Consider the following 27303-nt stretch of genomic DNA (forward strand, 5'->3'; position numbering starts at 1 on the left):
GGACTTAAAGATTCTAGGAAAACTACTCTGTTGTAACACTCAAGATACCCGAGCCCAAAACCTTTTATCTCAAAGATTTCTCAACATGGTCTAAATAAAGCTTTCTCTGGAATGCCAAGCGCGGCTGCTTCCATATACAGAATCTAGATCATACAAATTCGTTTCATTAACCTAAATTAAATGTTTTATGAGACAGTCACGTACTTCTTACAGCCCTAAAACTATGCACTTTGTATTAGCTGATTAGAGGCTAGTAATTTATTACAAAAAAGTCCTTTGAATCACTTCAAAGAATCTATTCTGAGTTAATTATGACTGTTAATCCCATATTAGGGAATACTGTATTGTATGAATTATAAACATCATTAAACATGAGAACTTGGAGTTAATATGTATTGATATTATTTAAGAATTCTAGAAACACAACTATTTCAAAAAATGAATTATCCACTTTGAATTTTTTTCAGTGCCGGAATTTTGACAAATTCACTAGTCGTCTTTAGATTCTCAATGGGTACTATGCACTTCAAAAGGTCAGGAAACTAAGCTATCATAATATTTGTTGTGTAGGATGTGACACTAGTTATATAATTAGGAATAATTTCTCACAACAAATCCTTTATTATAAATTCAAGCAATTCTAAGACTATGGAACTCTCAGTGTATTAATTTGGCTGTTTAAAATCTAGGGAAATTTGCTTTATACAAAATTACAGCATATCAGTGTTAGAAAAAGTGAATATGGTGGATATTATAGTGAATAATAAAACTAATTCTACAAAATATACCTTTATTCAAACTAACACACCATTCCAAAAGGCCAAGTGTAATGCAGTTTTTTCTTGATAGCATATCTTTTTAATTTATTAAAGAAAAAAAATGCTTTTCCTTACCTAAACTGAAAATTCCAACAAGTACCTCATTATTCACAACCACCATAGGTTATTTCTCAGATTATGCTCCATGCTTGGTATAAAAACATTAACAACAACAACAAAACAAGGATCTTAAACAAATCTGCTCGGGAAACCTGAAGAAGTATTTCTCTACCTGCCAGGCCGAGTGCTTTGCGTAGTGACACAGGTAGAGATCTGCAAAGACCCTCAATCAGAAGCGCAGTGAAAGGTTTGCTTAACCATTGTTTCTTTTCTTTCTTTCTTTTTTTTTTTTTTTTTTTTTGCCTTTGTGAACCAGGGTTTCCCTTTAGCCCTAGCTGGCCTGGAACTCACTAGACCAGGCTGGGAGTCATAGAGATCCCCCTGCCTCTGCCTCCCAAGTGCTGGGACAAAAGCACCAACACACCCCGCTTAACCATTGTTTCTTTTCTTTCTTTCTTTTTTTTTTTTTTTCTTTTGCCTTTTTGAAACAGGGTTTCCCTGTAGCCCTAGCTGGCCTGGAACTCACTAGACCAGGCTGGCCTCACTAGACCAGGCTGGAACTCATAGAGATCCACCTGCCTCTGCCTCCCAAGTGCTGGGACAAAAGCAACACCACACACAGCTTAACCATTGTTTCTTAATGGTATCTGCTATAGTCTGTGAACCAGAAATGAGAAACAGTCTCCATTCTGGCAAAATGTTGCATTCTAGAAGAGTTGTGGGCTTTCTCAGGTTTGATACAGATCAAATTAATGGCAGCATAGATTTGGTTACCCGTAAAATGTCAAAAAGAAATTGTCCCAGGAATTTGGAAACTGAGATAACGGCCATGTCACGCCAGCCCACAGAGAATTCTTTATATATTGTACTTGTCCCGTAAAGAGTAGGATGTGTGATCTATAATCGTTTCCCTTAAGTTCTCTGCTCAAACCAAAACAAAGGTTATTCTAATATCCCATTGAAGAGCTCCTGCTACAGCTTTCTCTAGGATAGAAACAATTTTTAAGAAGAAATAAGTTTTATAAACTTTTCTTGAAACTTCTAGAAGTAGATAGAGAAAGTCCTGCCAAAGCTGCCCAGAACTCACCTCTTGGCTTGTCCTAGAGATGACACAGCTTGTGCTGCTCTTGGTGACATCTGTTTACATGGTGAGTGACCTGCACAACATTGAGCAGTGTCTGGCTTCCCATTTTCCATCATGCTATGAGTTCTTGATGACACCTCACCGTGCTGTAAAACAATAATCTGTCAAGATTTAATGTGCAAAAGTTTCAAAAGCAAAACCCAATACCACGTACAATGCGAACACAAATTTTCGTTAGAGTTTGGAATCAGAATTTTAAAGTTCCAGGGATCATTAAGAACTCACTGTGGGAGCTGGAGAGATGGCTGAGCAGTTAAGAACACTGACTGTTCTTGCAGAAGACCAGGTTCGAATCCCAGTACCCACATGGCAGCTAACAACTGTCCATAACACCAGTTCCAAGGTATCTGACAGCCTCTTCTGTCCTCCGCGAGCATTGCAGGACACGGGTGTACTTACCTGCATGCAGGCATTAACACTCATACACATAAAAAATAAAAATAATAAATTTCTTTTTTGTTTTTGTTTTTAATATTTTATTTAATATTTTTCTTTTATGTGTATGAGCGTATTGTCTGCATGTATGTGGGTACACCCATGCCGTGCAATGCCATGGAGGTCAGAAGAGGGCTTCAGATTCCCTTGGAACTGGAGTTAAGTGGGTGCTGGGAATCAAATCTGGGTCCTCTGCAAGAGCAGTCATGGCTCTTAACTGCTGAGCCATCTCTCCAGGCCCTAAAACAAAAATAATAAAATATTTTTTAAAATAATAATAAAAAGAAGAAGGCACTGTGAGCCAACCCTAGCAGCAAAAGCCTGTAGTCCCAGCTATTTAGGAGACTATGAAAATCACAAGTTCAAAGCCAGCCGGAGCTACAAAGTACCAGGCCAGCTTAGGAAACTTAGAGAGACCCTGTCTCAAAATAAAAAGTAAGAAGAGAACTGAGCACATAGCTTAGTTTTCACAGAGCTCATTCTCACAAATGTTTATATAGCTGTTGAGGACAGCTGTGGGACCTCAACATATAAAACAAAAGCAAAAGCAAACAAAAACCCACCCAGAGCCCTTTCCTTCATAGAGGACAAAATTAAAGCCAAGAACAATGAATTCCCTGTCTCATTTGCAAAGTAATTCAATGGAATATGGTATCAAAAATGAACCAGAGTCTTGCTTAGCCCCCAGTGACTGCTGCTACGCTTGGTCTGCACTTGGTATAAGAGACACAAAATGAACAAAACATACTTTGGAAGGAAAGAAAGAAATCATCATTCAAAGCTGGCTGGATGAACCTTTAATGGATTGTCTGGCAAACCACAACTACCATTACTTTGGTTTGAATACATTTTTTTTTTCTTTTCACCTGTGGGAATAATATAAAATTCATGTCAAGTTTTTCTAAAAATTTTAAGCTCTGGGCTTTCTCATAGCAGAGCTTTCCCGTCAATAACGTTAAAATATGACTTGGGGGATAAGAAAAATGTGTTCTTTGTGGTTAGTTATTGTGTTTCAACATTACCTATCATATTTTTTAAACCTACTTTAATGGATGCTACACACTTTCACGTCGGGGTACCCCCCAAAGGGACTATCTGTACAGTTGCTAATCCCTGTCTACTTTTACACACTTCATTTACGTTGTCCACTTTTCTATTCTGGTCCTCTCCCTGTGCTTTGATACAGAATGAGGCCAGGATGGGGATCACGTTCCTCGTGTTGAAAGCCTGGACATCCATCCACGTAAAGCTCCACCACACCCTCTACAGCAAATCATTCAATCCTTCTCTGCATCCAGTATAACTGAAATGCCAAAATTTAATAAAAGGAAAGCACTTGGACAACTTCCAGCTACTCTAAAGGTGCACAGTTACAAGAAAAGCACATTATAAAGCATGAGAATCTATATCATTAAGGTCTTTTCAAGAGCAAGAAAAGCATTTCCCAACCCGACAGCCTAAAGCTAGGAGCTGATTTGTGTCATTAAGATACTCAAGTCTCCTGAACTGTGTACAGTTTGATGTGTACATGTAAGCATGCACATTTCCATACCAACTACCAAGTGGGGAATGTCAGTTTCAAGAGACAGAGTCCCTGGCCAAGGAAACACTGTGTGTATCGCCATTGTGAGCGCCACAGTGCCTCATCTTCCTCGTCCTTAATGTCACGAGTGCAGCATGGTTCTCGTTTGCTGACAGATCTTCCCTACTTAATCCACTGCTTTCTCCTTTCTTTTCTTCATATTAACAGAACACATGTTTTGCGTTTCTCCCACATGGTGACAATTGACTTGCATATGAAAATCCATAATAAACATTACAATAGATCAGGTTCAGTTCTGAGTGAAGAATGAAGGCATCTAGGAGATGTCACCCTAAAATGTGGTGTCTTGGAACACAGACTGTTTTAGACTAAAGGTACTTGGGAGTCAGAAGATGTTGGAAGAGGTTCTTCTCTGAGCTCCTTTATTTATCCAAAGAATGGACTCCACCAAAATGGACCACAATTGCCTTCCACCTACTATTTCATCAAGCAAGGAAGAGTAGACATCATCTCCAAAACCTAGACAAACTTTATCCCTGTCCACTGTCTATCTCTGAGCCCATCCATCTCTCCTAAAATCATTTATTACCTCTAAAATTGCCTACATTCCACACCAGGAGTAGGTGGCACGCACCTTTAATCCCAGCCCTCAGGAGGCAGAGACAGGCAGTTCTCTGTGAGATCGAGGCAGCCTGGTCTACAAAGTGAGTTCCAGGTGAGCTGGGACTGGGGAGAATCTGTCAACAACAACAAAAACTGCCGACATTCTCTACCTCCTTCTCCCCTATGAAAGGGGTGTAAGTGTATTAGTCACTTTTCTGTTGCTGTAACATAGCACCATGATCAAGGCAGAAGAGTTTATTGGGCTTATGGTTCTAGAAGGATAAGAGCCCACCATGGTGTGAAGCCACGGCAGGCTGCAGCCAGAGCAAAAAGCTACACAGTCACACCCTCGAGCTGACAGTTATCAGAGAGAGAAACTGGCAATGGGACCTGGCTATGAAACCTCAAATCCTGATCCCAGTGACGTGCTTCCTCCAGTAAGGCCACACGTCCTAGGGATTCCATGACCTTCCCAAAACAGAGCCAATCAACTGACCAGGTGTTCGAATACTTGAAGCAGGTGGGAGACAGTCTCATTCAAATCACCACATTGTCTAACTCCAATTACCTCTCCTAAAATCATTTATTCCTCTTCTAAAATTGCCTAAGTCCCCTACTCCCTTCTCCCCTATAAAGCCTCTAATTTAGGTTATTGGGTCCTCACTTTTCTGTAATTTCCACCAAGAGAACCCTATAGCGTAAGCTGTCTACATATGGCTTATAACCAGAACCAGAGGGTCAGATAGTATCAAATAGCTTTATTTCTACAAAAATATCTCTTCCCTAGAGTTTTGTGTCAAATGTGTCAGGAATCATTGTGAAAGACTTTGAAACTGGCACATACAAAAAAACAATGATGTCTTATCTAGTGCTTTCAAACACTTCGCAAGGCGGATCTCTGTGAGATCGAGGCCAGCCTGGTCTACATTAGGAGCTCCAGGCCAGCTGGCCCTACAGGGAGATACTGTTTCAAACAAATAAATAAATAAATCTACTTTACAATTTCCTAAATTGTTAAAAATTAATAATACTGCAAAGGACCGTTAGCCACAGAAATGCAAATCGTGTCCTGGGAAAAGCAATTGATTACTGCCTCACAGAAAGACCATTTTTGCATCTATTTATAAATTCATTTCAGCACTCCTTATTATTCATGCATCTGTGGCTCATCAAACTCACCTTTGAACCAACTGAAATATCTTACCAGTGAGTGCCCTCGTTCATTAATATATTAAAATATTTGAAATTTACTTTGCGTTTTATGAGAACTGTGTACGTTTATATATCCTTTAACAGTTAAGAACCCTTAAGTTCATTTCTTTAATGTTCAGCAGAAAGAGAAAGGGGGGAAAATGTTCAGCAGAAAGAGAAAGGGGGGAATAATTTGAGAAAGAGCTCTCACTTACAGAATATAGCTGTACAAATGTTTGGCATACATTGAAATCAGCTTTATGTTTTGTTTTGTTTTCAAGTTCAACCTCATTGACTATCAGCAAAAGCTACATGTATGCTTGTATACATATATGTATGTTCACACATACACCAAGCAACACACCCGTTCAAGCTGAGTTTATGCATCACAGCTGCCAGTTCCTGCCTGAAAAGCATAAAAAGCTCCAATGAATGCAAAGACTTAATTATTTCTCACATCTGGAAAAACTTGAACATGAGAATGGATTTATTGAAGAAGCTCTTTGCTGGCTGTCAACACTACATCTGAAGCCAGAGAGAGAAGAGTAGCCTTGATTGCTCTTGGCACTTCCTTAACCCACTCAGAAATAGATGCTCTACCAATTAATTCATAACACAGCCTGTTTACATTATTTGTGAATTTTATGGAAACACAATAAATAACTAATTTCCTAGTAACAAAGGGAAAAACCTCTTTGTCATGTTCGATATGGGGATGTTATGAATTAAGCTGTGGAAATAATGATGAAGTCCCTCTATTCGAGGAAACAACGGGGTTTGGGAGTGGTGTAAAAGTATTTTGAGAACAGCCATTAGAACAATAACTTCCATAAACATGAGTAAAACTAGATGAGGCAGCATTTTTTGGAGAAAGTGTCATATAGGAAAGGGAAGGAGAATGTGAGCTCAGAGTAAGACAATTTCATAGGAACAAAGGAGGGAGCAGATTGCCCCAGAGAGGACATGTACATGTAAGGAGGGAGCAGATCACGCCGGAGAGGACATGTACACGTGAGGAGGGAGCAGATCACCCCGGAGAGGACATGTACACGTGAGGAGGGAGCAGATCACCACAGAGGGGACATGTACACGTAAGGAGGGAGCAGATCACCACAGAGGGGACATATACACGTAAGGAGGGAACAGATCACCCCAGAGGGGACATGTACACGTAAGGAGGGAACAGATCACCCCAGATGGGACATGTACAGGTAAGGAGGGAACAGATCACCACAGAGAGGACATGTACATGTAAGGAGGGAACAGATCACCACAGAGAGGACATGTACACGTGAGGAGGGAGCAGATCACCCCAGAGAGGATATGTACATGTAAGAAGGGAGCAGATCACTCCAGAGAGGACATGTACACGTGAAGAGGGAGAATTATCACCCCAGAAAGGACAGGTACGCATAAGCAGGAAATAAGCAAATGGTAGACCAAGGGAAGACATCCAAGATCACTTGCAAGGACCCACAGCCAAGAGTTGAAGTTCAAGTCACTGGAGCACACAACGGGAGACAGGAGGGAAGGAGCGGCCGCTGAGGGCTCAGCTGCAGCGAGACCTCAAGGGAGAATTCTAGAAGAGTCAATATATGGAAATCACTTATCCTAACACAACAAAAAGCTTAAGCTACTTTGAACCATGAACCTTTTACAAAGAATTCAGTTCCTGGTCAGTTAAACATGGAAGCCACAGCTTTTCCCTGACTCTGTTCTGTCTATATGCCTTGCACTTCATTTTTACCTCTTCCTGTTATCATTAGCCTAGTGAAAACACTCCCCATGTATCTGAACTTTACAGAAATTTTTAGTAAAAAAACATATGTTCAGGCTTATTAGTTTACAAAGGGAAAATACTCAATGGAAGTCCATTTGTGTAAGTGGAAATAAGTAAAATTTCTATTAGAAATGGTTAGCATATGAAATTCACACTTATACCTTTCTATAGTTTTATTACTGAAATGTACATCTTTGTCTAATCTTTACAAAAAAGTGACATTTATGCTTGCATTTGAGCCTTAAGCATCAAGTTGGTAATATCTGTCTTCACCAAAGATTTCTTCTATCCTCAAATCATGACTTCATCACGCTTTAACCAAAGAAAAAATTTATTACTCGTGTTCACATGCTCATAATTTTGAAATACTAATTCCTAGGTCTTTTTTCAATTACTCCCAGAGTATTTTCATTTGTCACTTAAAACACAAGATAACATCAAAACATCTTAAAGTAATTTTCATATTAAAACACTATAAAAGAGGTGATGCTTTAAAATAATTAGTACCATTGAAGAGTGCGAATCAGTGTATATTGAGGGTAATTTATCTTTAAGGACTCTATTAATTGGTCTGTAAGCATGTGTATGTAGGGGAAAGGTTTCTGTTCGTTCTTGAGTTTCACACAGCAGCATTTTGTAAGTCAGGCACTATCGCAATCTCTTTGGACAACAATGAATAGAACTGACAAAAATCTCCCCATTTCTGCTATTCCAACCATCTAGTCATTGAGCAAATGTTTCTGAGCACCTACTCTATACCAGGCACTCTATTGAAATATTCTGAAGATTTTCACATGTCAAGTATTTGAAGTTTAGTATATTTCATTATTACACTTACAGAACATCAAATTCCGACTAGCCACATTTGAAGACCTCATGGGTCATGTGTGACTACTAACGTAACCATATTGAGCAATGTGATGGCACAGGAACATTGTGAGACTAGGCAGCATTAGCCATTTTAAAATTTGACTGCATATGCCTTAATCTGGAAAAATACATTTTAAATTAAACTTCTTAATAATTTCCAAATTCTAAAAGGCAAGCAATAGAATATCCAAATCCACTTTGGTTTTCAGACCTTGCTAAATCAGAATTCTCTGCACAGAAATATATTTTTATCAAACCTTCAAATTTTTATTATAATGAACTAAATTTTACGTTATATTTTAATTAAGTTCAACAAAGGTATGCTTCCATAATTTCTCATTACTAATGAAAATGACATTGAAAGTCCCAGTCGTTTTCAGGATAGTCACTCTTTAATTATCTACCTAAACAACCAAAAATTCAAATAGTGACATATCCTCCATCGATGTTCCCATTTTTAATATATAAAGCCAATTTTAAAACATATGAGCAATTTACCCATAATTCACAACCAGCAGCTAGGTAAAGCCTTTTAAAACTACTTTATAAAGCAAAGTCAATATAAACCATAAGACTCTAAGAGACACCACCGCCACTTAAAGAACCAAGGTATTTCACAGAAGTGAGAGCTTTCCTTAAAAATCTAAATTTTCAGCTATGCAACAGAAAAGATCTTGAGCCCTGAGAGAAAATATAGAATCTTCCATCTCTGTTCCATAGTATGCCCAACCTCTCTCCATAGAGCCAGCAAAATGAATACTTTAAAACTGCTGAAATCATGAATAAAAAAGCAACAAAAAGCTTTGAATCTAAAAATATCATCAGACGAAATTATACCCAACGTCTTACACTTTATTTGTATTATCCTTCATCCAAGCTCTGTTGGAATTCCTGGAGAAAGATGAACTCTACATGAAAATGGAAGTGGGTAGTCAAGACCCCCTTTGCTCTCGGTGAATATAAAACCCCATTTCATCTGCCTAGGATTCATTTCACAGATAAGGACCCTCGAACTTAGAGTGGTAAGTCACCCAATTCTCACAATAAAAGATTCAAACCTAGGTCTTAACTGTTTCAATGTGTGTAAAACCTACTAGACCAGACAGCAGTGAGCATTCAATGACTTTTATTTCTTTCTGGGTGTGATAGTATTATTTTCTATCTCTTTCTATTTCCAACTTCAAAGAAATGGTCATTATTGATGGCTATTTAAAGACGTCTACTCCTTGTGATATGGAGACAATTTGGTCCCTATGATCTGTGAAAACAAGACTCGGGAGTTACATGCAATGGCAAAGCAGACAAGAGTCTAATTTGAGACACATTCATGCTTAATGTTTATAAACGAACAGTAGTAAACGTTTACATTCATCTCTCCTGGGGTTTAAATTTTTTAATTAAGAAAATACATTTTTAATTTTTAACAAAGTCCTGCTCATTAGCATAATGGCAGAATAGGAAAGAGATGTGCATGCTCAGCTTTGGTGAGCTGAAAGGAGCCAGAACCACACACTGCAGTAATTAACAACGTAAGTCTATACCTAGTATCACATGGACCAAGAAATGCCAATCAAGCGAAGTCTAATCTTTGACTTCTAAAGTTTACATTCTTGATTTAATTTGATTTTTTTTTCTTGGAGTACTGGGGATTGATCCTAGGTCCTTGCATATGCTAAGCAAGCACTAGACCCCTGAGCTGCATCTACAGTTTTTTTTGTTGTTGTTGTTTTGGAGACAAGGCCTCACAATGTTGCACAGGATGGCCTTGAACTTACTATGTACCCCACGCTGGCCTCAAACTTGTGATCTTGTTAGCCTCTTGAGTGGCTGGGATTACAGATATGACAGGGGACCTGGCTCAATCTTTCAGATTTTAAAATGGATATTTCAAGATATACAATTAGGCCCCTCTGCCACTCTGTCCCTTATCTGTACATTGATGAAATCAACCTAACAGCAAGGTTTCCACCTAGTCTGGGTGGTACTTCTTCTATTGGTAAACTGACATTAGCAAGCTTGTGACTGTGGTATGCTTCACAAAAAGTTAGATGCATACAAGAGTTTGCACACACAAAGGAATCAAGTGAAACAGAAACGAATTGAAAGGAAGAGTGCATTGCACTTGGATAGAGTGCCCTTTCTATGTGGCTGGTTTGACATACAAGTTCTGCTGAGTTTTCTTTAAGTGGGATCAAACATAAAGGAAGTGCTCGCTCATAGCAGTATTGTGGCAAAGATTTTTATGCTGTGAATCTTCTGACTTATACAAAACTATTAAATAAAACATGCAAAAATTCTCAACCACATTAGCAGAAATTCACTCCAAAATAGCTGAGCAATAATAATATCTAAAAAGAAATATTACTTTTCTATGTACCTTAAGATAAAGTGAAAATTTCATTTGACATTGTAGTTTTTGGAAGCGTTGCTTCTAAGTCTTATAAATCTTGTCAATTAAATGCATACAGAAGCCACTTTAAGGTCTTTTATGGCAAACTATCTAAAAATTTGAGCTTCTTAAAACACATTTATATACTCCAAATGCCTCTGAACTTCTACAAATTTATGTAAATATAAGGTTTGCTGGCAAATAATTATTTTCATTGACATACAATGAATTAAAAAGATTTTTTGATTTATGATAGTTTTGATACTAGATGAGTATTATCACAATTCTATAAAATATATAGAGAAATCTATGTTTTCCATGTAGATAAATAACTACTTGTGTTTTGGATCAAGGCTGTACTTGATTCCTTATTTCAACATTTAAAATTGTTGTAAATATTATTTTAACTGACAGTTCTTTATGATATTTAAATTCTCTGTGAAAATTGTGTCAGGAGTCAGATAATGCTCAAGTATTCATTTATACAGAGCAAACAACTGAATTGTATTATCAAATATTGGAAGAGTATTGCTAAGTATATGGGGTTCTTGGTTTGGTTTGGTTTGGTTTGGTTTGGGGGTTCTGAAAACTGATTGAGACAAAATCTCTCTTCATAGCCCAAGATGCCCTCAAACTGGATCCTCTGTCCCAGCCTCCTGAGTGCTATCTGAGATTATTGATGGGGGTGGGCACTCCCACACTCATCAGGTTGGGGCTTTTAAGAAACATAAGTTCATATTTCCTAACAAACTAAAAAGCTTCTGTACAGGAAAAACAACAACAACAACAACAAAGGAAGTGAAGAGGAAACCCACAGAGTGGGGAAAAAAATCTTCAGCAGCTACACATCCAACAGATGATTAATATCCAGAATATACAAAGAACTCAAATCAAAAAACAAGGAATCAAGAAAACAAATGATCCAATTAAAGATGGGCTATGGAGCTGAACAGAGAGTTCATGAAAGAAGAAATAAAAATGGCTAAGAAATGCTTTAAAAAGTATTCAACATCCTTAGTAATTAGGGAACTGAAAATCAAACCACTTTAAGATTCATCTTACCCCAGTCAGACTGGCTAAGATCAAGAGAACAAATGATACCAAATGCTGGTAAGGATGTGGGGGAAGGGAAACGCTCATTCACTGCTGGTGGGATTGCAAATTTATGCAACCACTATGGAAAGCAGTGTGGAGAACTCTCAAAAAACTAAAAATGGAAGCTGGAGAGATGGTTCAGCAATTAAGAGCACTGGCTGCTCTTGCAGAGGACCTGGGTTTGATTCCCAACATGGCAGCTAACAATTATCTGTAACTCCAGTTCCAGGGGAGTCCAAAGCCCTCTTCTGACCTTCACTATATGACATGGGTGCACTCACACACATGCAGGCAAAATACTCTCATAAACATAAATTTTTTAAAAAATGAATAAAATACTAAAAACTAAAAATGAATCTAACATGATTCAGTTATACCACTCCTTGGCATATACCAAAAGGACTCATCCTACTACAAAGACACTTGTACCTCCATATTTGTTGCTGCTCTTTTCACAATAGCTGAGAAATGGAAGCAACAAAAATGCCCCTCAACTGAGAAATGCATAATGAAAATGTACATTTACACAATGGAGTTCTACTGAGTGATAAAGAAAGACAAAACCATGAAATTTGCAATAAATGAATGGAACTAGAAACTGTCATACTAAGTGAAGTAACAGACTCAGAAAAACAAACAACTTATGTTCTCATTCACTTGTGGATCTTAGCACCAAATCTGTGTGTGTGAGTATATATCCTGATGTAACTGCAGGAGCCCGGAAAAATGGGGGAAGAAACAGAGGTAAAGAAAAAGAAGGAGCCTGAGAGACAGGGATAGTAGGAGACAGGTGTTACCAGGGGGAAATGGGTAAAACGGGGGTATTTAACCGGGAGGGGAAGAGGGAGAGTTATACAAGGAACTACGGGGAGGAAGGAGCTCAAGACAGGGAGGCTCATAGGAGAGAGATATTATCAAGAGGGAAATGGGGAAAATGGAGGTACTTTAACTGGGGAAGAAAGAGAGAGAGTTAGAAAGGGAGAGAGAGAGGAGAGAGATAAATAATGCTTAGTTGTATGAAAAACCAGAGGGAAACATATTGTTCAAAAGCCACTGAAAGATACACATTGTATGTGTACAGATATTGTGTATCTGTACATGACTGCATGTGTACAGCTGAAAGCCACATAAGAAACACAATGACAGACAGGCAAAATCTCCCTTTGAGTCAGAGTAGTATAAGAGATTCCCCAAATTACACAGGCTATTGCCACAGCCCTTCATCATCTCCCAGAACCCCATCACTGAAGACAGGGCATACTTTGGACACAGGACTTAGAGGAATTGAGCTGGAATTGACCAGGAAGGCTTCTCCCTGAAGACTAACTCTCATAGTTTTGGAGGACACTATGCAAGCTGCTAAGAGAAAAATCAATCAATGGTCCAACCCCAGCTTTAAAATCTAATAACCACAACAAACTACATTGGGGCAGTAGTGGCACTTTTATTTTGGGGGTAACCAACAGCTACTTAACTTAAAGCTCACTCAAGGGGAGGGAACTCAGGCATGACACTGTAAACATAGCCAAATACACATAGCTGGAGAGATCCTAGGTCTTAGAGAAAATACTAAGGCTTTCACATCCCTAGACAAACATAGTTTTTTACTATATACTAAATATAGATCTTTATATTTACAGACAAGTATGCTAGTCACCACTCATCAAAGAAGTTACTTTTGCAACAGATAGAGATTATTACAGAGTTCAACAACTGGTCACACACAGAGAATAAGTATCTGTGAGATGCCCAACCCTAAGTGACACATCTACAATGGAACCTCTACACTTAAGGCCCACAGAACATAATGGAACAAGGGGTAGAGAGAATACTAATGCATCTCTCAACTATCATCAACAAAGCTTCCTCACCAACAGAGGGCAATGAAAAGAAAAAGCCACAACTGACCAAAGGTTAGAGAATAAGAAATCACAGAGTATGGGGTCCCTGGCTGGACAGGGCTCAGATAATAAACTTCACCTGCCCAGGGCTCAGGGACCATTGCAGAAGAGGGGACAAAAAGATTGTAAGAGCCAGGGGAGGAGGTACATGACCATAAAGAAACCGGGTCTTATAGGCTCCTGGGACCTTGTGTATATGAACTTACAGCAATGGTGTCAGCATGCATAAGACCCATGCAAACTCAATCAGGCAAAAAACAAAACTTGGGAAATGGGCAGCAGGTCCCAATCTTAGCCAAAGAACTATCAACAGCTGATCACTGCTGGATGTGGAGAGGGAGGTTGATCTTCTTTAAGGGAGTGACACTAGACAGGCTGAACAGGCTCCAGTGGATGAACTAAGACTGAGGGACATCTGGGGACACAAACTTGACTTGACAGGCCTTAAGGTATATGACAAAAATGCAAGAGTCCTGTGGGTGGGCTATAGGAGGGTGCAGATGGGGAAGTGGTCTAAACATAATTGAAATGTATTGTATAAGATCCGCAAAAATTCAATAAAAAAATATTTTGCTAAAAAAAAAATTCTCTGAACCAGGCCTGTAATCTCAGCACTCTGCAGATAGATGCAGGAGGATTTGAAGGTCAAGGTCATCTTTGGCTACAAGACAAGTTTGAGACTTGCCTGAGATATATGAGACTCGATCTCAAAAATATTTTTAAGATTATCTAATTACCAATTAAATGTGGATAATTCAAAATATGAAATTTCTATAAAATGGTAAATTATACTCTAAAATCTAATCTTCTGGATTAGAGAAATGGAAGACAATTTTTTAAAGCATACTGAGAAGCAGGAGAGATGGCTCAGCAGTTAAGAGCACTGGCTACTCTTGCAAAGGATCTGGTTCAGTTACCAGCATTAATATGGCAGCTAATAACCATCCATAACACCAATGTGATATGGAACCTTCTTGACCACAGCTACACCATGTTAAAGTTTAGGCTGATTCTAGCCTCTGAAATTATCAGGCAGTTGGCCCAGAGTATGGAAACACACATAAGCAGGACCCCAGTTGTCTTTGGAACAGGTCAGTGTGTTCCAGAGTGCACCTGCTAACTGCAGATTTATGGCTTCTGTAGGTTATGCTTGGCTTGCTTCTGCAAAATAGTAATCAATGCTTAACAGAATAGAAACTGTTAACGGGACTCTTCACCTGTAAGCTTGGGAACTTAAAACTTTTCACCCTGGTTATGGTTTCTCTGTGTAAAAGCTCACCCTAGAGATGGCTTGGGGCTACACACTTGGGTTCCGACATCTTTGTGTACCTGCAGGCCAGCAAGACTTTTATTTGGCAAACTTTGTCTGAGTGGTCTTCTCTGGTGAAGCACCTCACAACACCAGTTCCAGGGGATCTGACACCCTCTTCTGACTCCACAGGCATTGCACAACATGGAGGCATTTACATATTGTAGGCAATGCACGCATACATATAACATTTAATAAATAAATAAAACTCAATGAAAAAGTATACTGTTTTATGCTTCAACTAGCTCATTTCTTTACACTTTAAGCTTAGCATTTCTTATTTTTCCAAAACATGACAATAGTAAATGTCCTATCTAAGCAAACCATTTTACCCTAATTATTTATAGGTTAAAATGTTTATGAAGATGAAATGCTTTTAAATGTCATCAAAACTATATCTTTCGAAGTACTTCATAGTATTTTATGATGGCAGTATTTTGGAGACAAGTTCAGGACTGGGGGACCATGATTTGCCAGCACTCTAACTATGGACACTGGAAGCAGAATGGCACAGAGCTCCTCCAGTTCTTGATGCTCTTCTCAAGAAGTAAAACCACACACATATGATGTCATGAGACCTGCTCCACAATGACTGAAAGCAGAACTTGATTCTGCTTTCCCAACAGTCAAAAACACCACTGATCAGATCAGGATGACCAAGAATGGAAAGGTTTGAAGCTTGCTGGCTCCGCACTGGATAAACCAGAGTCATAGGGATGTTGTCTGACTAAGGGCAAGCATGGGCCACACCGCAGTTGGTGTACACAGAGGAAAGAAAGGCATGCTGCATGGGAGAAGTACTAAGACTTGGGTTGAAAAACCCTCATTCTAGAATATTAGACCACTGTGTCTAGTTCTAAGACTGTGTGATTATCAAAAGTATCTATTACATGCTAAGCATCCCTAACCCAAAAGCTCAAAATCTGAAACATTTTGAATGCTGACATAACATGGCTTATGTGGTGGGGTCACAATCAAAGCTCGGCTGCACTAAAAATATCACAAAAATTAGCATTGGACCATATGTATGGTATGCTTTGAACATAGATGAATTTCATATTTCAACTTGGGTGTCATTCATAAAATATCTCATTATGGGAGCTGGAGAGATGGCTCAGTGGTTAAGAGCACTGACTGCTCTTGCAGAGGACCCAGGTTCAATTCCCAGCACCCACACGGCAGCTAACAATTGTCCATAACTCCAGTCCCAGGGGAATCCGATGCCATCTTCTGATCTCCATGGGCATTGTAGGATGTAAGGACATACAGGCAATACACTCATATACATAAAATAAATAAATAAATAAATAAATAAATAAATAAATGAAAATGTTTTTAAAAGATATCTCATTATGTATTATATAAGCAAATATTCCAATATCCAAAACACTCTGAAATATCTCTGGTCCCAAACATTTCAGATACCTGAAACAAATCACAGGGCAGAGTCCAAAGATAAAAATATTACCCATGAACAAATTCTTTGGTAAGATTATTGCTTTGGGTTTTTGTTTCTTGTTTTGTTTTGTCAGTTCAGCCTTGAACTCACATCTTCCTGCCTCAGGTGCAAATCTAAGGGAAAGTACCACTGCCAGCTGCGTCACGTTTTTTATTTTCATGTGTGTGTTTGTTTATTTGTCTGTTTGTTATAGCCCAAGAGGAGAAGAAGAAACCCATGTGAGAGAGTGGGATCCAACTTACATCTGTCTCATGCAATGCTCATAAACTCTAGAAAGTAAATGCCATCAAGATCCTCACAATGAAGCTCAAAGTAGCATCACAAGACTTGAATCACAGTCTCCTACATGATTGCATATCACCTTACCCTATGTACCTGCTGTATATATTCAACACAATGAAAATACATGGCTTAAATGTATTTTTAAGATTCCCTTTGTATGATGACTATAGGTCAAATTCTAACATCTGCAGAGGACCATAGCTGTACACATCTGTAATCTTAGCCCTGGGGAGGCATAGGCAGGAGGATTGTGAGTTTGAGGCCACCTGGGCTCCCAGAACACAAAGCAAAATTAGCTAACTACATGTAACTGAATGGTTAGCAGTACAGTAAGATGTTTATAAAATCCATTTTCAGACCCAGGCATGATGGCACACATCTGTAATCACACCTCTTGCTAGGTAGAGACAAGCGATCAGGAGTTCAATGTCATCCTTGACTACATAGAGAGTTTGAGACCTGCCTGGACTTCATGAGACCCTGTCTCAAAACCAAGAATTCCATATATATTCAAATACTTTAACTGTTATAGAAACACAGCTTATAAATAACTCTAAATATATTCTCAGAGTTTAGTTTTAAGAGTAGTACATTTAACTCAAACACACATATACAAGAAAGGAGAAGTGGATTCCATATACACAAAGCAAAAACCTCTGTTCCCAAACCATGAGAATGAGCAATGATGTAACTATGCTTGGTGTGTGCATGCCTCTGTGCTCCAAATCAATATAAACATAATCAGAGGGAAATTAAATTCTAGTAGAGGCCAAAGCATGGCTTTGAAAAGCTTTTAAGCATTTATCTCCACAGTGATCTTGTGGAGAGTTCAGCCCTGCTTTTCAGGCAAAGACACTGTCCAAAGCTTTGAAGAGCAGATATTTATCATAGCATTCAGTCAGTTGCAGAAAAATCCTTGGCACTTTGATTCAATAAAAGAAAATAAAGTTTTCATGTCATCAGAAATGGGGAAATAGTTGTCTTATTAAGCATTAAATTTATTTTCCAATTTAATTAACATTCTATCTCTTAAGGATATCATAATAATAATTGTATTATTCTTCAACTGTTTTTTAAGTTAAGTGATTTACGTTTGTATAAATGTGAAAAATTAAAACTTATTTTCTAAATATAAATGAGATGACCCACACAACTATATTTTATATGAGCTCTGTTTGATGTTTCCAATTGTATGATGATCTCTCAAAGGAATGTTTAAAGACTCTGGTTTTCAAGGATAAATCAATGGCACTGATAGATTTGAAATAAAAGTGCACATTGGTTATATGTATACATATATATATATATAAAATGTTCAACATTTAATTCAAAATATCAAACTTAAACTCTAATATATAAATCACTAGGTTAAGCAATTGCAAGAAATACAAGAAATAGAAAAACTTAATAAAATTCTAAACTTTCACATTCAAACATCTTTTTGTTGTTGTTTTTGTTTTTGAGACAAGTTCTCACTATGCAGCCTTTGCTGGCCTAGAACTCACAGAGATCTCCCTCTAACGTCCAAGGCTCTTATAATGTGATGACTTCCTTATCTTCTCTAATTGCTATCATTCTAACTGCCTTGCAATGAAAGAATATAAAGAAGTCATCTAAGCACAGAGTGCTGTGAAGGTTCGATGTAGGAAATCCTAAATATTAGAAATACCCCGAAGTTTCATGTGCACATTAGGATGATGAGTCTGTTTTTACAAAGAGAAAACCGAGCTCAGAAGTCACTCTGCAAACATAGACAGTGGCATAGCACTTGGAGGCCCATGAGGAGCAAGTTCAGCACAGCCTGAGGAAGGTGTAGGCGTTAAGAACACATGGAAAACAGATAAGACAGCTTCAGATATCACGAATCCATTTTTATAAATCACTCCATCAGAAGCCTTGACTCACAGAGTTTTAAGCAGAGATGCATACAAAGCCAACACAGAAAAATTAATCTAGCTCCAGTGTGGGTAGGATACAGTGAAGCGGGAGGGAAAAAGAGAATTAAGATTTAAGCCAAGATCATAAAAGTGGTTACGGGTGAAGATTTGAGAGACACGACAAATGTTCACTCTAAGAGAGATAAGGTACAAAGAATGAGAAAAGTAGTGTTGAGCTGCTGAGAGTTGTTCTAAATCAAAAGGGAATGGGTTCAGTCAGGCAAGGCATGTTGAGAGTAGGATAGAGTTATTCACATGCAGCACCCCAGTACCGGTTAAACATAAAAAGAAGACATGATTACAGCAAAGACATGCCTGAGAGAGAGGACTTGGAGTTCAGAGTCCACTAGCGGATCTTCAAACAAACACACAGAACCATTTTCAACAACTTCTCCTGAAGAAGAGCAATTCACTCCTAAAAGAAACGTGACTATCCTTCACATTTGAAAAGGAACACTCCCAAAGCAAGATCTCTCCTGAGACAAAGAAAAAGCTCTGCCTCTTCTGTTTTCTTAATAATTCTAAAATTAAACTACCTTAATGGAATGTTTCATTAAAAATATTTATTGAAAGCCCATTATAGGAATTAGGAGCTTGGAATACAAAAAAGTTTATTATGTTCACGAGGGCTTTTAAAACCTTTCATATAATCCTGTCTGGTTATAAAAATGATAAATGCTTACAACTGGAAATGGTAAGAAAAAAAGCACAAAAGTCAAGTGTTTGAAATATTTCTTTAGAAATTGCTAACTTTGTCAAATACTTTTCCAGTATCAGATGCTTTACAAAGTTTTAATCACTGTCAATAGCACATCAACAGTGCTATATTAAAGAGTTCCTAATATCAAGCCACCCTTGCATTCTTCAGTCAAACACTGCTTATAAATGGTAGATTTATCCTTGAATGGCTGTGACCTTGCAGCATCTAATTATATTAATAATATCGACATGTAGATGTGTGTTTGTGAACCAGGATACTTATGATAAAGAACTACGCTGTCTTTTCTGTGACTGTAAGCCTATTCTGTGCTTTATGTAAATACATGCACCTAAGAAATAACTATGCCTAAAACAAGATCAAATAATCAATGAAACTCTTGCAAACATGTCAATACATTTACATGTCTGATCTGCACTATGTTCAGGTCCATTTGCTTATAAATAGACACATGTGCTGACTATCCAAATGCAAACACTATATTTAAGAGAGGAGGCACACTAGACATTAGATGTTTAAGTACAAATTGTGTCCCCAATGGAAGCTCCTCTACCACTCCTGAGATATACAGTCATTAGATGTTTTAAGTACAAATTGTATCCACAACAGAAGCTCCTCTACCCTTCATGAGATACACAGAATATATCCTGCAGTACATTCATATGTGAGAAAAATTATTGCAAGAGCATTGCATAATTTTTCGCCCTAAAGCTTAAGGAGCTAAACTATATTAATTTGTGGATCTAAAGTAGGATGTGCAAATGATTCATAGTAAATATAAGATATACTAAGGGATGAATTCAGTCTTTATTTATTGAAAGGCCCTGCGTGGTGAAATTGATGTATTAATACATTAAGTATAAATCTCCTAGCTGTAGGATCTATCTTGGTTTAGCCTCAAATTCCACATGCTCCTAGCAAAGCAAGTAAGGGAAGAGTAATTAGCATTTTACAAAGTTAAACAGCAACTTGGGAACCCAAAGTCTGCCATTTCATTCTTCACCAGAACACAAACATTTAAAACTACACTTAAGAGGTTACTGCCACACAGAGAAGCTACAGACCATACACAAACTCATGGAGATTAAACAACACATTACTGAATGATGAATGTGTCATCAAAGAAATCAGCGGGGGAATTTAAAAAATGGAATCAAACGAAAGGAAAACCTGACCACAACCTGTGTAAAATAATGAAAATAGTTCTGAGAGAAAAGTTCACAATTATAAATGCTGACATTAAAAAAAAAAAATCAGAGAAATCCCAAATAAATAACTTAATGATATAACCTCAAGGTCTTAGAAAAACAGTAGGAGGGCAACTCAAAATCAGTACTCAGAAAGAAATAGTGAAGATCGGGGCAGAAATCAGTGAAAGGAAAAGAATACAAAGAATCAAACAGAGTTAGTTCTTTAAATTGATAAACAAGATTGACAAACACTCAGTTAAGCTAACCAAAAGTAAGAGAGAAAAGATCCAAATTAACCAAATTAGAGATGAAAAGGAGCTGTTACAAGAGACACCAATGAAATTCAGAGGATTACTAGAGCACAGCATACTTTGAAAATCTACATTATCATAAATTGGAAAAATCTAAAAGCAATTGATAAATTTCTAGATATTACCAAAACTAAACCAAGAGGATACAAACAACATAAATGGACCTATAACAAACAATAAGATTGAAACAGTAATAAAAATCTCTCAACTAAAAAGTCCCAGGCCCAGGTCTACTTGCAGTCAAATTCTACCAAACCTTTAAAGAACAATACCAGCAGCTGGAGACATGGCTTGCTGGTTAAGAACACATACTGCTTGCTCTTGCAGAGAAAATGAGTTCATTCCCCAGCACCCACTTCAGGCAGCTCATAGCCACCTGTAACTCTAGTTCTAGGGGGAATCCCATGCCTCTGGCCTTCACATAGACTTGTACTCAAGTGCACTCAAGTATACATACCCACATACACATACACACACATGATTAAAAGTAATAAAAATAAATCTTTTAAAACATAAAAATAGGGCTGGAGAGATGGCTCAGCAGTTAAGGGCACTGACTGCTCTTGCAGAGGACCCAGGTTTGATTCCCAGCACCCACATGGTGGCTACGAAACGTCCTTAACTCCAGTTTCAGGGGAATCCAACACCCTCTTTTGACCTCCACAGCATTGCATGACACAGATGCACTCACATACATGCAGGCAATATGCTCATACACATAAAATAAAAATAGTAAACAAAATATATATTTTTAAAAGCATAAAAATAATGAATACCAATGCTCCTTAAACTCTCTATAAATAGGAAGGGAAGGACCACTACCAAATTCACTTTGTGAAGTCAATATTACACTCATAGTACAGCCAAACAAGGATAGAGCAACCAAGAAAATTGTTAGCTAATCTTCTTGATGAACAGGATGCAAAAATTCTGAATAAAATACTGGCCAACGGGATTAACTTACACATCAAAAAGAGTATTCTCAGGCCCAACATGGGAGCACATTCCTTTAAAGTCAGTACTCAGGAGGCAGAGGCAAGTGGATCACTGTGAGAGTAAGGCCAGCCTGGTCTAGATAGTGAGTTCCAGGCCAGCTGGAGTTACAGAGAGAACCTGTCTCAAAAAATAAAAAAAAACCAGCAAAAAAGATTATTTACCATGATCCGTTGGGTTTCATTCCAGGGATTCAAGAACGGTTCAACATAAGCAAAACAGTAAATGTAATACCACATTAATAGATTTAAGGATAGAAAATATTTGATCATCTAGACAGAAGCAGAAAAGGCCTTTCACAGTGTCCAACATTCCTTCATGATGAAAGACCTAAAAAAACAGTAATTTAAAAAATGTACTTCAAACTAACAAAGGCTTTGTATGACAGACCTACGGCAAACATTATATTAAACAGAGAAAAATCTCAGTGCAATTCCACTAAAATCAGGAAGGAGAAAAGTATATCTCATATTTTCAATATAGTCCTTAAAGTCTGGGCTAGAGAAATAAACAAGTAAAAGGATATAAATAAGAACGGAAGAAATTAAATTATCACAATTTGCAGATGATATGATCTTTCCCATCAATAGGGAGGCAATCCCACTTACAATAACTTCAAAAAAAAATCTAAGAATAAACTTAACCAAGAGAGAAAAAAAACTATAATGAAAAAATTAACACAATGATGAAAAAGACCTCCCATGCTCCTTGATCAGTAGAAAGGATATAGTGAAAATTACTACATTAGCAAAAATAATAAACAGATTCAAAGCAATCCCCATCAAAACTCCAATGTCATTCTTCAGAGAAATAGAAATAAACAATCTTAAAATACACAGGGAAGCACAAAAGACCCGGAAACAGCCAAAGCAACTGGAGCAAAGAGCACGGCTAGCAACATCACAGTAGCTAACTTCAAGAGCCACAGTAGCAAACGCAGCAGTACCTTGGCACAAAAATCAATACATAGATCGATGGAACCGAATAGAAGACCCAGAAATAAGCCCACCCAGCTACAGCCACCAATTTTTGGCAAAGATGCCAAAAAACATACATTGGAGTAAAAACATCCTCTTCAACAAAACATCCTTTTCCAGTGCCGGGAAAACTGGATGGTCAAATGCAGAAGAAAAAAGGAGATCTCTCTCCCTCACTCTGTACAAAATCAATTCAAAATGGATCAAAAGCCTTAATTAAAGTAAAACCTGCAATTCTGAAAGATGGCGACAAGACTCCAAAAAATATAGGTAGGAACTTTCTGGAAAAGATTCCAGCCATTCAGGAAATAATACTAAGAAGTGACAAATAGAATTACAGGTATTAAAAAGCATCTGCACAGCAATGGAATCAATTAATCAAGTGAAGACACAGCCTACAGAATGGGAGAAAACCTTTGCTAACTATGCATTTGACAGAGGATTAGGATCTAGAATATACAAAGAACAAACAAACAAACAAACAAACCCACTAAGTACCAAAGAAACGAACAACCTAGAACAACCTAATCAATACATGGGACAAGAGCAGACAGCTCTCAAAAGATGAAGTAAATGAAAATTACAATTACATTAAGATTCTACCTCAGTCCAGTCAGAAACTATCATTAAGAAAGCAAACAGGAGCTGGAGAGAAGGCTCAGTGGTCAAGAGCACTGGCTGCTCTTGCAGAGGACCCAAGTTCGGTTCCCAGCACCCACATGGTGACTAACAACCATCTATAACTCCAGTTCCAGGGGATCTGACACCTTCTTCTGGCCTCTGTGAGCACTGCATGCACATGGTACACTTACATACATGAAGGGAAAATACTCATGCACATAAAAATAAATGAAAATTTTTTAAAAAGAAAAAAAAACAGTAAAAACTGGCAAGGATGTGGGAGCAAGGGAATTCTTAGACAGTGGTGGTGGAAAAGTAAATTGTCTCAGCCACTGTGGAAGTCAGGAGAGAGACTCCTCAAGAAAACTAAAAATAGAACTACCAAATGACACTGTTTTAACACTTCTGGCTATATGTTTACATGGGAAAAAAAAGATATTCAACCTTGCTAATAACAAGAGAAATGCAAATTAAAATGAGGTCACATTTTGTACCTTTTGAAATAGCAGCAATTCTAAAAGTTTGATGTCATACTCTAACAAAGTGTTAGAATATGAAGAAACAAGCTGTAAAGAATGAAATTATGTCAATTTCTGGAAAATGGATGTAACTGGAGAGTGTCATATTGTGTGAAGTCAGATGTGAAAGACAAGTGCCACATGAGTTCTCTCATTTGTGAGTCCTGCAATTCTTAAGAGACACATAAGCATATGTATTCTTTATCTATGCAGAAAATCATGTATGTGATGAGAGCTAAGGGAAAGCTAGGAGAGGAGGGGAGACTAGTACAAAGGAAAAGAGGAGGGCTACAGAAAGCGGAGAGAGGATCTGACCCAAGTCCATGTGATATTTGGGAGAAATGATCTACAGGAAGCACACTATGCATAAAGAAACATACCGATAACAGAAAAAATCTAAAATAAAAATTTCGAGTGTTCACAAAACATTGTCCACTATAGTCCTGCAATTTCATAGTAGCTTGATACATTAATTTCCTTCTTTAAAAGAATCTGTACTAGGTATCTGAGGAGGAACAGTTAAGTTTCCATCCTTTCTGATGTGCCAATTGATGTCATAACTACAGTAAATGCCCCTCACATGGCTGAGTGACGCTGGACGTTGAGGGGGTTCAGGTAGCAAGCGTTTGATTTACTTTGGGTTGCACACAAAGCTCCACACTACTCAAGTGTGTTTCGAGTCACTATGCATCATGCACCCCACTGATAATATGGAATCTGGCACAGCATGGACCTGGGGGAAGCTGGGGGAAATGACGGTAGTGTGCAAATTTTGAAATAAACTTGCATGGCAGGTGTTTGGGTCAACATCAGAAAAGGAGACGCTGAACACCAACAAATCACTACCAGCTCTGTAAAATTAATGTGTTTCTCTCACATTGGCCTTCTCCAAATTATTCTATTTTATTTCATTTTCAAGATGTTACTTTGGGAAGAAGCAAAGACCATACTGACATCTAAGGGAAAAATATTACTAACTTGTTAAAATCTAGCATTAGTTGAGCACAGGGGTTCAGAGGCACCAGGCGCAAGCAGGAGAGGTTCCCGCTCCAGCCGCTGCCGCAGGACAACCACAGAGGAGCTGAGTCCGAGGTAGCTGGGCACTTGTAGGCCATGGTGGTGATGGTGGGGTCTATGGAATGGTGCCAAAGGGGAAGTGGGTATAAAGATGATTTTATGTATAAAATACACAAAAATTCACTAAAATTTTTATTTTAAAAAATCTGGCATAAGTAACAACTATGTTAAAAGAAAGGCAGTATTAGGAATAAATTTTCATGAGGTCACTGAAGAAATAAAGTTGAAGAACTCTGTTAAAATATCTGTATGACCGCCAGTCCTGTGGGCTGGAGCTGTGATCCCCTCCCATTAACCTGTAGAAGTAATCCCTCCTGTAAGATAGAACTGTGAACTTGGAGCTGTGGTCCCCTCCTGTGAGCTAGAACTCTGAACCTGGACCTGTGGTCCTCCTGTTAGCTGGAGCTGTGGTCCCTTGAAATAAACCTGGAGCTGGATGATTATAGTCAGGAGAATTAGTTCTCTAGAATGGACTTCTACCTCCCCTGAAGACAAGCTAAGATCTTGACTCCACACTAGCCTTGACCCCATTCTCAGGCACCAAGAGGTTTTCTATCATCTTTTTAAAAGGATTTTATTATATTTATTTTACGTGCATGAGTGTATTATTGCCTGCATGTACGTAAGTGCACTCATGTCGTGCAATGCCCATGGAGGACAGAAGAGGATGTCAGATCCCCTAGAACTGGGGTTACAGATAGTTGTTAGCTGCCATGTGGGTGCTGGGATTCGAACCCGGGTCTTCTACAAGAACAACCAGTGTTCTTAACCGCTGAGCCATCTCTCCAGCCCCTTTATCATCTTTTTATTATTCTTCCAGTGTGCTTTCACCTGAGCCCTACAGAAAGCATAAAACACCAGAAATAAAAATCACAGTCTATGATAAAGTTAAAAGAAATTAAATACTTTAATAACTAAACTGATATAACTCTCAGGCTAAAAAAAAATATTGTATTTTAGAATGTAAATTCACAGTTTTGTATGGGTACTATAAATTTTCAGTATTATTTACTGACAAAACTATACTGCCAAGCTTCAATGATATTGTGAAATTTCTTACTGTTGCTGTAATGTGAGTTTGGCATTCATTCCCCTTCCAAATTCTCTATATTACACAAAGTTTTTTAATGTAATTATGGCTTTTTTATATTGTATGTAAAGCACAAAAATTCAATAAAAAAATCAATGCTAATAAAAAAAGAAAAAATACATTTGTTTCGCTCGTATGTAAATTTTGCTTTCATCTTCAATAAATTGTAAAATTATATGCATACCAAAGAATTATTTTAAAATAAAAATTTTAAAGTTATAAAATATTTTACTTATTTTTATGTGTATGTCTTGCCTATATGTATATAAGTGTACCACATTCATGCATAAAATAAATTTCCTCATGATTTATTATCAATAAAAAACTATATTAACAGAATCCAAAAATAATAATGTATTCAGGGCACAGCATCATGGTTAAAACAGATGCTGAAGTAAAGACAGGAATTAAAAATCCAGGGGGGTGGGGATGGGGAGCCAGGAAAAGAAAAAAATGATAATAATAAATAAATAAATAAAAATGCAAGCACCATCATTTACCAGCTATGAGGCTAGGAAAGTTACTGAATTTCTCAAAGCCAAGTATTTTTCATCAAATCATTCCAGCAATGAGGACCGCATCTGAAGGACTTGGAGACAGTAATATAATGCAATTGCAGAGAACTCAAACCAGTGCATGCAAGCAAGTGCGAAAACTACTGTTTCCACTTAACATGACCATAATGAAGTAAGAGATCATGCACAGGGAAACTCTGCGCTGGTGTGTTGCCCCACCTGCAGTCCCAGCATTTGAGAACACAAAAGGTTGAGGCAGGAAAACAGAGAACTGGAGGCCAGCTCTGCCTACACAGCAAGAACCTGAATCAGAAACGAAGGGGGGGAGGGAAGGAGAGAGAGGGGGAGGAAGGAAGGGATGGAGGGAGGGAGAGAGGGAGGAAGGGAAGGAGGGAGGAAGAAAGAAAGGAAAAGAGAAAGGGAGGAAAGAAGGGAAGGAGGGAGCAGGGAGAGGAGGGGAAGGAAGGGAGGGAGGAA

The 27303-nt window shown here is 38.0% G+C and overlaps 1 protein-coding gene across 1 annotated transcript in view; it reads right to left on the reverse strand.

Moving 5' to 3' along the window:
- The window catches only part of Nebl (nebulette), a 208299-nt gene that overhangs the window by 126226 nt on the left and 54770 nt on the right, over positions 1–27303 (reverse strand). The window contains exon 6 of the mRNA XM_029557134.1: positions 1966–2108. The gene's annotated coding sequence lies outside the window, so the exon portion shown is untranslated. The remainder of the gene's footprint in view (positions 1–1965; positions 2109–27303) is intronic.

This window comes from Nannospalax galili, unplaced genomic scaffold (genome assembly GCF_000622305.1).
Source record: "Nannospalax galili isolate Female #2095 unplaced genomic scaffold, S.galili_v1.0 scaffold487, whole genome shotgun sequence".
Lineage (NCBI taxonomy): Eukaryota > Metazoa > Chordata > Mammalia > Rodentia > Spalacidae > Nannospalax > Nannospalax galili.